This window comes from Hyperolius riggenbachi, chromosome 11, assembly GCF_040937935.1.
Source record: "Hyperolius riggenbachi isolate aHypRig1 chromosome 11, aHypRig1.pri, whole genome shotgun sequence".
Lineage (NCBI taxonomy): Eukaryota > Metazoa > Chordata > Amphibia > Anura > Hyperoliidae > Hyperolius > Hyperolius riggenbachi.
This window is the reverse complement of record NC_090656.1, coordinates 250,894,410-250,906,552: the sequence shown is the minus strand read 5'-3', so window position 1 is coordinate 250,906,552 and position 12,143 is coordinate 250,894,410. Positions and strand designations below refer to the sequence as shown.

Sequence of the window (12,143 nt, the reverse complement as noted above, 5' to 3'; positions counted from 1 at the left end):
CTAGCAGTATATATACATATCCTCTCTCCAGCACCTCCCTAAGTGCTGGACCAATGAGGTGTGGAGCCAGGATCAGCTGACCAGCCTGGTCAGCTGACCCCTTCCTTGCTGCCATATATCCCCTGCCTGAGTGCGCGCGTCACTCTAAAACTAGAGGGACTACGAGTCCCAGCCAGCGCAGCCCCGCTCAGCGGTGACTCCGCAGCGGGGACCTGCGGGCTACTCGCCGCACCCAACGCGGCGGTTTCGCCGCGTTCTGCGGCCTCATGCACGGAGGCAGCCGCCTCATGATGCGAGGAGGCGGCTGCCTCTCCGTGCGAGACAAGGCTGAGTGCGGAAGGAGCCGCCCGCCGCCGGCTCATGGCGGCGGCTCCTCCGCGCTTTCTCACATCCCCCCTGCAAAAACACACTACCTGATGCCTAACCCTAACCCCTCAAACTACCTACCTGACACCTCACCCTATCCCCCCACCGCACAAACGACCTGCCCGACACTTAACCCTACCCCCCCCGACCCCGCACAGACTACCTGCCTGACGCTTATCCCTAACCCCTCCCCCACAAACTACCTGTCTGTCGCCTACCCCTACCCACCCCCTGCATGATCTTCCTACCTGAGGCCTAACCCCTCCCGCCGCACAAACTACCTGCCTGGCGATCTATCTCCCCCCCCCACACACACAAATTACCTGCCTGACACTTAACCCTAACCCCAAACACAACCTACCTGCCTGAAGCCTAATCCTACCCCTCCCCCCCCCCTTAAAACTACCTGCCTGACGCCTATCCACTTCCCGATCCCCGACACAAGGAAAGAAAAAAGTCAGTTCTTGGGTGCCGCCATAGGCACCTATAGAAATATCGGCGTTGAGCCATAATTTGGGTGTCCGATAAGTATCAGGTGTTGTACCGCCGCCCGCTATTTATTGGGCTCTCAAATTGGCAGTGCCCAAACCTCCAGTGCTACCGGTGTGCCCAAATTGCCTACTTCATGAGAAAGGACCTGTTGCATTTTCTCCAAAATGTCACCAGTCGTGTTATTCTGAGGGTCCTAACAATAAAAAGAGCTTAAGTACAATGTGATGGTCCCAGCTTTGTTCTTCATACATTGCGCCAACAATCCGGTCTAGCCGCGACACATCTGGTCTCCGCATTATATAATCTCTGCTCTCCTCCTCTACATTCTCTCCTGTAGAAATATCCAAAGAAACGCCTGATTGGGTGAGGTGGAAAATTTGGATCTAACTGATCTATTAAATCGATCGTTTTACAAAAAATTGAGGGAAGGCGAAAAGTCAAACTGTGTGGACAACTTTTGATGGTCGTTGGGACTTTAGACTGGGTGCCTTGATGAGAGGAGCTGGTGTTATTCAATCTGTATATTGTGTTGTGGAAAATGTTCCACCGCTTTCTTAACGGTGGGAAATCTTATGATGTCAGATGCTGCAATTTGAGGGTGAATCCAATGTTCGTACTTCTAGAAACCGACAGCTATCTCTGCAGATGCTTCTCTGGAGTCTTACCACGTTCCTTCCTGTTTGCTTTGTGATACAGGAGAACATGTGGAGAGTGATGGATTGCAGGCCTTATTTATGATCTGAGAAAGGATGACGTGTGGTCAGAAGCCATATATTTTAATGTCAGAGGTTATCGGTTGCTGAGGATCATATATTCAATGTAATGTCACAGGTGACTAACCCACAGGAAGCCCTCACAAGGAAAAGGAGCCCACTTCCTGTACTGTTCCTCCAATATTTTCCTTTTTATTACAAAACTATGGCCTACTTCCTGTTCAGAGGGCTTTTACTCAAACATCAAAAACAAAAACACAGACAGTAAAGTTAACCACTTACAGACCACTTGACGATAAATATCCACACCATCGCTGACTTCCCTTTACACGTGTGTTTTGTTTGCCTGGGGTGCTGTGCTAACAATCTCCCAACCAATGCTCATCATGCCTTCGACACTGTTCCCCACAAAAGTCTGGTGCAAAAGTTGAGGATGCAAGGACTGGGGAAGAGTCTGTGTTCATGGATAGGGAACTGGCTAATGGACAGAAAACAAAGAGTTGTGGTCAATGGATCATACTCAAAATGGGAGACTGTTAGCAGTGGGGTCCCACAGGGGTCTGTTCTGGGTCCAGTGCTCTTCAATTTATTTATTAATGACCTAGTAGATGCAGTAGTGAGCAATGTTGCTATTTTTGCAGATGATACAAAATTGTGCAGAATCATCAACTCTCAGGAAGATAGGGACATATTGCAACAGGATCTGGATAGGATGGCTATTTGGGCACATAAATGGCATATGAAGTTCAATGTTGAAAGAAAAATGTAAAGTCATGCATTTTGGTCGTACCATTGGTACGACCAAAATGCATGACTATGCATTTTTCTGGCACCATACAAAATATATACGGGATTCATATGGGGACATCAAACTTGGAGAAGGACTTAGGAGTACTCATCGACAACAAGTTAAATAATCGTTCTCAATGCCAAGCCGCTGCAGCTAAAGCTAACAAAATTTTGGGATGCATTAAAAGGGAAATAAAAACTCGAGATTCTACCATAATATTGCCCCTGTTTAATTCTCTAGTAAGGCCACATCTGGAATATGGAATTCAGTTCTGGGCACCACATTACAGGAAGGATATTGCAGTTTTAGAGCAGGTGCAGAGACGAGCAACAAAATTGATACGTGGGATGGAAGGTCTCGCTTACCACTCTTTTCAAAAAATTATATCTCTGGAAGTCTCTTCACAAGGGGAGTGGAGATTCGTTGGCCTGTAGAGAGGGGGAGCCCAATAGTGCAGTATCGTTAGGTGGATAGATCGGTGGGGGGATTGTGGGTCGTATATACTCGCAAGCATGGGTTGCAGTCCTGCAACCACCATATAGGTATGCAGAAAATAACCGTTCCCGCTCGGTGTCCCAGAGCCTTCTGGAACTGGGTGGTCGCCCCCCTTCTGTGGACCTTTCTACTGGTGAAGATATACACGAGTAGCAAGGGCTAGCACCCCTTTTGGGGGTGTAGGATTACAACTAATTAGGTAATTTGGAGAGGCGTCCAATGTCACTATAATGGTGGGTCTAGCTTAGTTGCTATATGGTAATATAAAAGAGGTGTATTACCTCCAATGAGGACTCACTCAGATGGAAATAAGGAGTCTTTATTATAGAACGTTTATACTGTAGACAACACGTTTCACGGGTCTCAGCCCGCTTCCTCAGGTCAATACAAACAAATAACCTAAAATAAATACAAATATGTCTAATTTTACATTTTAGTAATCCCCATTCCAAAAGATTAGTAATCCACATGGTCATATTACAACAATAATAAATACTCCAATAGGCAATGGCTCTCTCTAATATAATACATTTACTGACGATCTATATGGATATGAATCCCCCATGTATCCATCATTGGGAGAGAAACAAAGAACAAAGAAGAGTCGAAAAAGACAGGGAGAGAGAAGGAGGGAAGAACAAAAACCAGGGAAGAGAGTAGAAGAAAAAGAAAAGATAGAAGATAGAAAAGGAAGAGAAGGAGGGAAGAAAAAAGGGAGAAAGAAAGACGAAAGAAAGAAAGGTGCCTCCCAGTATAGGTAGTGACAGGGACTCACCCAAGTTTAGGTGGTGACAAGTGCCCCCCAGTTTAGGTAAAGTCAGGGACCCCCCAATGTTAAGTGACAGGGACTCCCCAATGTTTAGTGACAGGGACTCCCCCAAGCTTATGTGGTGACAGGTGCCCCCCAATTTAGGTATAGACCTGGACTCGCCCTAGTTTAGGTGGTGACAGGTGCCCCCCAATTTAGGTATAGACCTGGACTCGCCCTAGTTTAGGTGGTGACGGGTGCCCCCCAGTTTAGGTAGTGACAGAGACTGCCTCTCACCATGACATGACAGACCTGAGTTCAGCGCCACCCGCCTGCTGTGTCCCGTTCGTCCCTGCTGTCTACCATGTAACAGGCAGCGTCACTCAGACCTCCAATCAGGCGGCGGCCAGTGAGAAGCGGGCACATGGTACCCCCTGTGGACACCGTGCTGATATATGACATCAGTTCCGCATGTCAGTGCGGTGTCCGCGAGGTACTAGTGCCCGCTTCTTACTGGTCGCCGGCTGATCAGAGGTCCGACGCTGCCTGTTACATGGTAAGCAGCGGGGACGGACTGGACAGGCGGCAGACACACACGCGTCAGCGTCGCTGGTTTGTTTGCCGGGTGCAGCTGCCTGGGGGGGTGGCTGCCCCATTTTGCCCCTATGTGCGGACGCCCATGGAGCAATGCTTGTTCCAAAAAAAGTGAAGCGACGACTGGACTGAACTCCGTATGTCCGAATATTACCAGTGGGCACGTGACTTGGAATAGGAGTGACAAGCAGGAAGTGTGAGAAGGTCTGCAGGAAGTCTGCAGGTGAGCTCAGCTGGAAAGCTTCTGCTTATCATCATTATGTAGCGAGGAGGGTGTGTCAGCACTTTGTAAATGAAAGGAGATGTATAATTAAGACAGCGCAAGGTTCATTAGGAAGCTGCTGAGGGTGGCGATATGTATTGATCGAGGAGGACATTCAGCTTTCTCCTGCTCATATGCACAGATGCACTGGGGACTAATTATTACAGAGAGATGTAATTAAACTTTATGGGATTCTGCAGGATGATGTAATACGTATGCAGGTCTGCAGAGGCTACAGTAACATCTCTCTTGTTCATTTAGTCACAAAAAGCAGATTCAAAGTATTTAAGGAAGCAGGGGCGTTGCTAGCCCGAAAGATCGGTGGCACTTGCCCTGGATCTATTCTGGGGTGCCATGGATGTCCCTCAGGCAGAGTCAACTGTGATGCCTCAATGGCGGGCATGCTGGGAGCTTTGGTGCATCAATCAGGGGTATGCTGGGTGCTGTGGTGCCTCTATGTGGGCATATTGGGTGCCGTCATGCCATGCTGTGATGCCTTTATGGGGGCATGCAGAAAGCTGTGGGTCTTCTATGGGGGCATGCTGGGAGTTGTGGTGCCTGAGGCAGTGGGAGAATGGGAGGGTTCCAGTAGAAGGTCAGGGAATGTTATGGGAGACTGTCAGACATCCTAGCAGCAGACCAGCCCGCACAACAGAAAGCCAGACCAGCCAGCACAGCAGCCAGTTAACTCTGTTTAGTTATGTTTTAAGTGACTGTAAAGGGGAGCTGAAGTAAGAGGTATATGGAGGCTGCCATATTGATTTCCTTTTAATCAATACCAGTTGCCTGGCAGCCCTGCTGGTCTATTTCTCTGTAGTAGTATCTGAATAACACCAGAAACAAGCATGCAGCTAGTCTTGTCAGATCTGACTTTAAAGTCTGAAACACCTGATCTGCTGCATGCTTGTTCAGGGGCTATGGCTAATAGTATTAGAGGCAGAGGATCAGCAGGGTTGCCAGGCAACTAGTATTGCTTAAAAGGAAATAAACATGGCAGCCTCCATATACCGCTCTCTTCAGTTCCCCTTTAAATTACTTAAGTGACACGGCCTATTTATGTGATATGCTGCATTTTTTTTGTCTTAAATGGAGAGGGGGCTTCATCCAACATTTTGCTGGGCAGGCCTACTGTAAATTTGGCTCCACCCATGACCACACCCACATTCTGGTGCAATGGGCACGCCCATTTTCCAACTGGAGTGCCCAAAAGTGTCCCGGGTCTCTTAGGATCCTAGCAACGCCCCTTTATACAGCTTACCAAAAGGATCACAAGGTGGCCCCGAATCTACTACCTTGCCTAGGGCCCAATTACATCTTAATCCTCCATCTCTGCTCCTTCTGGTCCTGCTGTGTGGACATTACTATAGCTACTGTTGTTATTGGTAACACTCCTAGTCCCGCCTGTTTGGACATCCCCATCACTGTGGTTGTGATTGGCGGACACTCCTTCCGGTCCTGCCATGTGGGCGGAGCAACGGCTGCGGTCGGAATCGGTGATGCTGCTCCTAGTGAGATCGCGATCAGCTGGTTACACTGAATGCACAGACTTTCATTACCGCATAATCCGTGCGCTAGTCATGGGGTAACGCATGGATGACTTTGCGGCGGGATTGCTGCGAATGAACCACTTTTGGCACAGCGGGACTCTTCGTGTGAGTATGAAACTCTCCATAGACTTTCATTGACTTAGCGGCCTCTTGCGGCTAAAATTGCTTACCGCGACGCCATGGTGTAACAGAGCCTCCAAGAAAGCAATCGATAATGTGATCATAGCCTAATGTCCCTCCATACTATATTATTGTTAGGTATATATTTATATAGTGCTGATATCTCCAGCAGCAGCACTGTACAGCAGGTCCCCCCTCCCTCCCCCCGCAACAGAACACGCCCCTAGCCTGCAGGTTAGCCCCATGGGCTACATCTATCGACTTGGCAGCCGATCGAAATTCAGTGCCGCCAAGTGAATGCCCGATCAACGATGTGACCAATTCTGGGCTGAGCATGTCGATTGGACATGCTGCAAGATATCGGGCGGGTGTGGTCGATCAGGTGCATGGAGATAATGGTGAGCGTTATCGGGATGAGTGACAAAAGCAACGAAACCCCAGGCGCTGTCCCCTCAAATGTCCAATGTGCTCCCTGGAGCCCAGTGCAGTGTACATTACCTGACTGTTGCTGCCACTGGCACTGGGCTCCATCCTCTGTCCTAACGCACCCCACGTGGTCGCGGAAGTAACATGTACGCTGGTAACACGTGGGGTGCGTTAGGACAGAGGATGGAGCCTGGAGCCAGTGGCAGCAACAGACAGGTAATGTATACTGCACTGGGCACCGGAAGGGCACACTGGACAGGCCGACGAATCGGCTTCACGACGTCGTTTCTGGATCGATTTCAGCATGCAATCAATTGGGAATCAGCCTTCAGTGTATGGGCAGATCTCTCTCCAATCAGATTCGATCAGAGACCGACAAAGCGACCAATTTCGGGACGGAAATTGGTTGCATTGTTGATAGCGCATGCTGCAAGATGTCGGGCCAAAGTTGGTTGGTCGGGTGCGCGGCAGGAACAGCGGCAATTTCCCGACAATCGATGAAACCATCCACCGCCTCGCCGCTGTGCCCCCCTAATGCCAACGTGTATATATTATCTGTCTGCGGACGCCTCTTGTCCCCTACTGCTCCGGGCGCATTCTCCTCTTCCGCATACACGCGCGCCCCACGTGGTTTCCTAGTAAGGGCGCGTGTGACGCCAGGTGGGGCGTGCGTATATGGAGAGGGGAATGCGCCCGGAGCAGCAGGGGACAAGCGGAGACCGCGGACAGGTAATGTATACACTTTGGCACGGCGGGCATTTGGGGACGCAGCGTCGACACAGCACACAGGGCCGATTTCGGATCGATTTCAACGTGAAATTGATCGGAAATTGGCCAGATTCGATAAGAGAGAGATTTGTCTCTTGGCTGAATCTGCCTATATATCGTCTGATATATGGGCACCTTTAGGGCCCGTTTCCACTATTGCGGTGCGGAATCGCCAGTAATTCACCGCTGACTAAATCGCATGCGGATGCGATTCCACATGCGGTTTTTGCCGTGATTTCGCATAGGTTAGGGTATATGCGATTTTAACCATGTCACTGCCTGTGTTCATTTACATTAGTTTCTATGCGAAATCGCCGGAAAAACGCATGCGATTTCCCTATTCAATGCATTGCGTGCGATTCGCATAGCGGTGTGCGGGGAGCAAATTCTGACGAATTCTGCAGATTTTTCCCGCACAGAAAAACACTCAGCACTTCGGACAAGTGGAAACAGGCCCATCCACTTGTATTGGCTATGCGAATCCGCAGGCAGACAACGCATGGGGATTCGCGATAGTGGAAACGGGCCCTTAGTGTAGAGTTTTAGCAGATGACCTTGACCTATTTGACCTCGGGAGTTTCAGAGGAGCAGCAGCAGACAGACAGTGGCCGCCCAGGACAGCCAGATAAGTCATTACATCAGAGGTCTCAGTGTCTGGGGCAGGGGGTCTGGCGTCTGTGTAGTATCTGTAGTGTATGAGATGGAGGGAGATAAGCAATGGACTTATCTGTCTCTCATAAACACTGGTCAGCACATCCCTATAACATAGACATGAAAGGTGGCCACACATCTAGCAACCATCCGATTCAATCATTATTATCCAATCACATGAAAACTGATGCCGCCAAGTGCATGACTGATCAATGATTTCACTGATTTTGTTGCAAAATTGGTCAAATGTATCGACTGGATGGGCAGCAATGGAGGCGGCAGATGCAGTGTCACCAGGCCGATTCCTGAGAGATTTCATGCTGACATTGATTGGGAATCGGCCTGTGGTGTATGGGCAGCCGACAGATCTCTCTCCGAACAGAGAGAGGTCTGACTCTTGACCAAATCTGCCCATCATTGCTAGATGTATGGGCACGTAAACATGGACTTTACAGATAATCTTCAGAGATATAAAGGTGGCCATATATCACTTGGTCTGCTACAAGATTGACCATTATGCTTAATACACACTTACAATCGCCAAACGGTAGCACTTAGCACTACGGTTTTGCGTGGGTGATTTTACAGCGATTTGTGCGGTAAAATCACTGTACACTCTCGCGATTCAGAGCGATTGCGATCACCACATTTACAAGCACTGTATTGCGATTACTCCTGAATCGCGGCAAAATGCTGCAGGGAACACGGTTTGTGGTTGCCTCTAATCGGGAAACACTTACGATCGGTGGCAATCGCGGCAGTGAGATCACTGCCATAAGGTTATTATTGCGCTAGTGCTTTAAAAGGCGCTAGTGCTTCAGTGATTAGCGGGAATCACCTGCTAATGGCTTAAGTGAGAACTAACCCTTATGGATCCCTCTCTGATCAAATCAGAGAGAGATCTATTGCTGCCCACACACTACAAACCAAGTTCCCATACATATCAGCATGAAATCTGCAGGAAATCATTCTGGCGTTGCCACTGCTGTCCCTCTTGGCAGTCAGTAGGCTGTATATTTATTATTAAATTGCATGGTGTGTACCAGGGTTATTACTTGTAGCCAGACCCCTGAACAAGCATGTCGATCACATGTTTCTGGCTAAAAGCTGAGTGATATCTGACATTTATTTCCTTTTAAACAATGCAGATTGCCTGGCTGTCCTGCTTATCCGCTTCCTCTAATGCAGGATCCACACCATACAATTTTTCGGCCGATTATCTCCAGCATGTCCGATCTAAGAATCAAACGATTTTTTGAGCGATTTTCTGACTGATTTCTGTAGAACTGAACAGGAATCGCACAGAAAATCGCTCAAAAAATCATTTGATTCTCAGATCGGACATGCTGGAAATAAGCAATCTGCCAGATAAATCGGCCGAAAAATTGGATGGTGTGGATCCAGCATAAACCTTTAAGCCTCAAGGTGCGTACACACATGCGACTATAGTCGTTTGAAACGATGGTTCCCCAATCATTTTAAACGACGATCGTTTAAAAAAAAAGCAGCCAACAACTATTAAGTCTAACGACGGACGAGCTAGATCGTTAAAAATGAACGATCTAGCTTGGCGGATTTTTTCCAACGACGATCGTTTGCAAAAGTAGTACATCGTTGGAAACGGTCGTTCGTACTAGGCTTGACATGCGCATTTCACTATTTCTCCATGGAACTTTTCATTTTTACGCGCAAGCGCAATAGTTGCTTTACGTGATGTAACGTTCCTTCTAACGATCAGATTGTTACACACCTTTAAAAACTAACTTTACTTAGGTCGTTCTTTCGTCAATTAAAAGTTCGTTCATCGTTCACAACGAACGATCGTTGTCGTATGTGTGTACGTAGCTTTGGACCCTGAACAAGCATGCAGATCAGGTGCTCTGACTGAAGTCTGGCTGGATTAGCTGCATGCTTGTTTCCGGTGTGTGATTCAGACACTACTGCAGCCAAAGAGATCAGCAGGACAGCCAGGCAACTGGTATTGTTTATAAGGAAATAAATATGGCAGCTTCCATATCCCTCGTGACTGGTCTGCATGGAAGCACCTATTTCTAGCTGTGAGGTGTTATTTTCCATGCAGTCACCCAGAGAGTGCGGTCTCTGAATACCAGCAGAATTTATTATCACTTCACATCACACCAAAAGCCAAACTGTGTCAGTTGTCAGCACCACACCCAGTGCAGGTTATCAGCCAGAGGCAGGCCTGGGCCTCTCCCAGCCAGGATCCCTGGGAAGCTGATAATAGCCTGACAGTATCGCTGGATGCTGGGCCCATGCCGCACAACGCTCATGTATTGTGGAACTGTAACTCTTGCACAGGACAGAAGGAAAACATAGAGGAATGCACACTGTATGTATTTAGAGAGTTTAGCCTGTCTAATTCCCTCTCATCTGTGACTAATCACAACTGTAATTTGATCTCTGAGCTGTGTCAGCTGGCTGCCTCGGCAGAGCAGCTAATTTGTAAACACAGGATATTAACCCTATGTCTGCTTCCATAAAAGCAGGAAGTAGGCACACTGCAGATTTATTGCGGGATTTGTATCAGCTGTAACAAATGTTTTTCTTTAAAGGTTATTATGCTGTTGCTTAGAGCAGAGAGGAAGTTCTGAGTTCAGGTCCGCTTTACAGCGGCTCGAATGGTAACGAGTGCTGCACTAAAACTCTCTTTTCTCTTCTCAGTTTATATGAATGTTATTAAAATACACTTTGGTTCAGTAATAGTGCTGTACAGATGAGCTTTCCATGACAGTACATATGACTGAGAGTCCAGGGGAGGAGCAAGGTGATGACATCATCACACTCAGCTCAGTCTTGCCAGCATAAAGGGGGCGTGTCTGAGACTAGACCTGAGGCACATAACAGATTGTAGATCACAGTAGTCTTCTGCCTCAGATGACCACTGCCAATATACAGCTATAGAAAGGTGCAAGGTGCAAGCGCTACACGCTGGGACACGTCAAATATGGGGCTCCGGCGAATATTATTATACAGACGACCTGCTGGGACAATCATGTATGCAATGACAGGCTGCAATGTACAGGGCCTAGCACATAAATAACTATGCTGTGTTCCTTTTTTTCTTTCTCTGCCTGAAAGAGTTAAATATCAGGTATGCAAGTGGCTGTCTCAGACAGGAAGTGACAGAAGTGTGACCCTCACTAATAAGAAATTCCAACTATAAAACACTTTCCTTGCAGAAACAGGCTTCTGAGAGCAGGAAAGAGATAAAAAGGGGAATTTCTTATCAGTGAGGGTCACACTGTAGTCACTTCCTGTCTGAGTCAGGACTGAGTCAGCCACTTACATACCTGATATTTAACTTTTTCAAACAGAGAAAGAAAAAAAGGAACACAGCCTAGTTATTTGTGTGCTAGGCACTGTACATGCACACGTCTATCTCATCATGTCACTTCGGGTATCCTTTAATTTCAATCAGTAGCTGATACCCCCTTTCCTATGAGAAATCTCTACCTTTTATCTAATAGATCATCACGGGGGTCTGTATGGCTGATGTTGTGAGATGAAACCCCTCCCATAGTGTGATGTCATGACCATGGTCCTGATAGTTTGCTGTCTGTAAACCTCGTTGCATTGTGGGAAATAATGTGCGAATGGCTGACAGCAGAGCTGCGGCGAGGGACATGCTGGGAGTTTGGGGCTGGAGGAAGCCCCGGGTAAGTACTTAGCACCTATTTTGTAAAAATTACCCTGATAACTCCTTTAAAGATGCCCATTAACGATACAATTTTTCCTTCAGATTCGATCTTTTGAAGGACTTTTTATGATCGAATTGTATAGAAACCTGCGCTGCTTGTGGCGCAAATCGATGTGATACGATTCTTTGGTCGATCAGAAAAAGGAAAAATTATCAATCCAAAAGTTTGATTTTTTTGATCGAATTGGAATGTAAAACTTTCCTAAATTGTTCCATTAATGGGAACAATCGACAATTACCTTCTGATTCGTTACAATCGTTCAAATCGTGTTGAAATATCGCATCTGATGAAAAAATTGTACGGTTAATGGGCACTTTTATGGTGGCCATACATGGCACAATTTTTTCATACAATCTTACCATTTCTATGTAGTAGAAGTGTAAACTGAGTGAATATATTGAATAGATACTATAGGCAGTTCCCTTATATTACATAGAAATGGTAAGATTGTA

General features: G+C 47.3%; 1 protein-coding gene across 2 annotated transcripts in view; it reads left to right on the top strand.

The window, feature by feature from the left end:
* The window catches only part of LOC137538134 (CD59 glycoprotein-like), a 472,510-nt gene that overhangs the window by 172,240 nt on the left and 288,127 nt on the right, over positions 1-12,143 (top strand). Inside the window, exon 1 of one of the 2 annotated variants that reach the window (XM_068260154.1) lies at positions 326-331. The exons of the other annotated variant lie outside the window; for it this stretch is intronic. The gene's annotated coding sequence lies outside the window, so the exon portion shown is untranslated. Of the gene's footprint in view, positions 1-325; positions 332-12,143 lie in introns of those variants that run through there. 2 annotated transcript variants of the gene reach the window in all.